The 3994-nt window shown below is 36.1% G+C and overlaps 1 non-coding gene across 1 annotated transcript; it reads right to left on the reverse strand.

Moving 5' to 3' along the window:
- Positions 1 to 3504: 3504 nt before the first annotated feature.
- Positions 3505 to 3579, reverse strand: Trnas-cga (transfer RNA serine (anticodon CGA)). Its single transcript has one exon. It is a non-coding gene; the product is annotated as a tRNA-Ser (tRNA).
- Positions 3580 to 3994: the final 415 nt, after the last annotated feature.

Genomic DNA, 3994 nt, shown 5'->3' on the forward strand with positions numbered 1-3994 from the left:
CAGTGCTCGGCAGAGCAGATGGTCACCCATCCAAGTGCTAGCCTAGCACTACAGTGCTTAACTTCGGTGATCTGACGGGCACAGGTGTTGCCACTGTGGCAAGGCTGTTGGCCTATAAGGAACACATGATTTGATAAATCAGAAAAATAAAAATTTTGAGCAACATTGCCTGGGGGATTAAAAATAGATTGACCTGGCAGAAATATATTCTCTCCTCTGAATTTTCCACCAAGTATTGCTGTTTCTGTCTGATTTCTCATAATTCGTTTGATCATCTGTCATGTGCTAGTGGCCTTGAATTCTGAACACCAGTTCAATTTGACTGTCTTTGGTTGTGCCAAAAGATGTCATTTGGAAGCACGAATTGAATTTTGTACAAGAACGATTGTTTGTACATTCTACTAAGCATTTAACTCATAACAATCACTGAGTCATTATCAAAATTGGACAATGAACACTGAATAAAATGTTTTATGTAGTATGTTACATGGTATGCCACCAAATGAAAATGAGTTTTAATCATAAGTGAAGCAGTGCACCTTTCATATTTTCACAGAAAATTACTTCAAATAAATGTCATTTTTATTAAAGTTAAGTTAAGTAACAAATAGTTCATCAGTATGCAAACATTAACAATATACAGAATATACATATCATAACTCAACAATCCAAAATTGAAATGCTGAAAGAAAACCAAGCTACGAAGTAATCAGCTTGCTCATGTATTGAAGTGTCAGTCAATACTGAGATGTGCTGGAAGGCTAAAATTGTGGTATTTTATGATTTTTATTTGAGAATGGCCAAAAAAACCTCTGGATCTTGACAATAACACCAACTACCGGGTCCAAGACATTTTGTACTGGGTTACAAACACACAAGGGCAATTAGTTTCATTAAGACCTTGCCCAGCACAGCAGTATGGTAAATCCATATTATCCCCATTACTCTGTGACCAACAGGGAACTAACCCATCTTGAGCGTTGTACTTTATATGCACATGGAAAAAAATGTTTCAATACTAAATTGATATTTGTAAGTAAAACTGTCAGTGATAATAGTGACTAATCAAAGCAGTGTAATAATTTATGAGATCAGCTCCACTCTTTTGAAGTACTTTATATCTCTTTTTCACATCCTTGAAGGCTCTCTTTCTTGCTGAAATCAGTAAAAGATTGTGTATGCCTGTTTAAATTTTGATTGTGCCTTCAAGCTTGATCTTGTTCATCTTTTACAATGCCATGAAGAGCTTAAATTCCTTCACAAATTTCAGAGGATCCCATTGCCACTGTTCGTCAGCTGACAATTCCTGTTCTTCTGTCAATGAAAAAAATGTGCCAAGGTCCCACTGATCGTCAACTCCGTAATCTTCTGCGAAATGCTTTTATACGTCTGTCAAATGATCCAGATGATCAAGTGAGGGACTGCCTTAATTTTGCAGAGGTTTGTTTGATACATTTTAATAATGCAGTAGATATCAGCCTAATGAAAATAGTATTGGTTGAAGACTTGAGTAGGCATGTTTTAGTACACCAATTGCACTAAGTAATTTACATTCAAAGATATGGCTATCAGTATTCATGTTAGTTTTCATTACTGTGAGAAATACTTTTAACATATTACTTTTTTTCTTTACTGGATACTTCCTTAGTCTGCCATAGTTCTGTACCATTTTTACCTTATGTTAGAAGATTCCCCTTGGTACTTCAATTTAACTGGTTAATCTGTTGTCCATTACCATACTAATTCACAAACTTTTATTTGTTAAATTTAATAAGCCTTAGTAACCACTCTATTAAAACCTCAAGCATCACTTTCTTTCTTTCTTTCTTTCTTTCTTTCTTTCTTTCTTTCTTTCTTTCTTCTCCTTGTTCTTATTTAAATTATTGTTATTATTATTATTATTATTATTATTATTAGCAGTTGCAGTAACAGAAATTTATTTTGGAGGCACCTAATTGTTATAGTAGCATTGACATTCATTAACTTGTTAAGTGAAAGAGTTGTGCAAAATGTTAATTATAGAATTAAACACAATCTATCAATGTGGTGAAGATTCCACAGCAATGTTTCTATCAGTTGAACAGTTTATGAAATTTCAGTATGTATGTTACTTCCGCAGGGTCTAGATTTTATGACAGAATGCAAGGTCTATTTTTTTTTATTTATTTATTGGTCCTGTGAATCCAGGACTGTACATGGTACAGATGATATTGGACCATTACTTAATTACTATACAAATTTTTTGAAATTTTTTTGAGGGAGGTAGGATGTCAAACGGGCCGACGTATAGCAGGAGAGGCACCACAGGACATTTTTTCATTTCCACTGCCTATACTTTTACAAATAAATTCATAAAAATCTGTCAGCATGACCAAGAAGTATTCAGGATTCACACTGATAGCAGTGGACATTGAAAAACATAACAAAAGCAATTTGTTTTATATGTGAAATTTGACCATTTTTCCGTTACCATTGGATGCATTAATTGCTTTAGGTACACTTTTCCTCATAAGTAAGAGAGATTCTTCAATGAATTTTCCACAGCATACAAATCATACTTAAAGGAGTATGAAACTCTAGAATTTATTTAATTTATGAAAAAGTGATTGAGTTATTACATTTTAAACTTCATGTTTAGAAAAAACTCAAATTTTATAGTTAATTATCCCAATTTTTAACCACAATTTTTAATAGATTTGGAAAATTCTAGAGTTTTGCATTATGGAGTTTGTGTTTAATAAGCATACCAAGTTCGATAGTAATAGGATATTTATTTTGGATGCTAGATGTACCTAAGTACAGAAAATTGTGTTTTGCAGAAAATGGCCTTTAAAGTTTCTGCTGGTGTTTGGCATTGTTTTAGAACTGTCCAGCGCCATAAGCAGGTTCTTTTTCGTTTTAAATATCAGTTTCCTTCCTCTTCACATTCCGATGATGCACTCTTCTTGATTTTATGACCTCCAAAAATGATCTATCTGCTTTCACTACACACTCTCTGTCTATCACATACAAAGCTTTGATACAGTTCACTCCGTGCATAATTCCCATTTTCTCTAATACATATTTCCTGCTTTGCACACCGTCATTAAAACATGAAACTGCATCATAAACACCAATAGCAAGTGCATTTCTTCCCAAAAAAATGGTTTTTGGCAATCTTTCCCATACACATTGGTTAAAACTTCCATTTGAGTTTTTGGTACCACCATGAAGGCATTTCTTCAGTGAGTTTTCATTTGCAAGGTCCCTGAATATAGATTTGATGGCTTCCATTACAGCAGTTGGTAGAGAATTCGTATGATGATATTCTTCACCACCAGCAATTGACCTTTGGTAGCCACACCATGATTCACTTCCTTTTGGGCATAAGTTGTGGAAGTATTAGGCCCAAACTGCTAGCTTCATATTTTTCAAGTCCCCTGTGTTCCTTCTTATTGCCAAACCATAATATGTCTGTAGTCTGTCAATTTCTGCATCTGAAACTTCCTAGCAGATTAAAACTGTGTGCCGGGCCGAGACTTGAACTCGGGACCTTTGCCTTTCGCGGGCAAGTGCTCTACCAACTGAGCTACCCAAGCATGACTCACGCCCCATCCTCACAGCTTTACTTCTGCCAGTACCTCATCTCCTACCTTCCAAACTTTACAGAAGCTCTCCTGCGAACCTTGCAGAACTAGCACTCCTGAAAGAAAGGATATTGCGGAGACATGGCTTAGCCACAGCCTGGAGGATGTTTCCAGAATGAGATTTTCACTCTGCAGTGGAGTGTGCACTGATATGAAACTTCCTGGCAGATTAAAACTGTGTGCCATGCTGAGACTCGAACTCGGGACCTTTGCCTTTCGCGGACAAGTATTCTACCATCACTTAACCGCGAAAGGCAAAGGTCCCGAGTTCGAGTCTCGGCCCGGCACACAGTTTTAATCTGCCAGGTAGTTTCATATCAGCGCACACTCTGCTGCAGAGTGAAAATCTCATTCTGGAATTTCTGCAT

Source organism: Schistocerca cancellata, chromosome 5, assembly GCF_023864275.1.
Source record: "Schistocerca cancellata isolate TAMUIC-IGC-003103 chromosome 5, iqSchCanc2.1, whole genome shotgun sequence".
In the NCBI taxonomy this organism is placed as follows: Eukaryota; Metazoa; Arthropoda; class Insecta; order Orthoptera; family Acrididae; genus Schistocerca; species Schistocerca cancellata.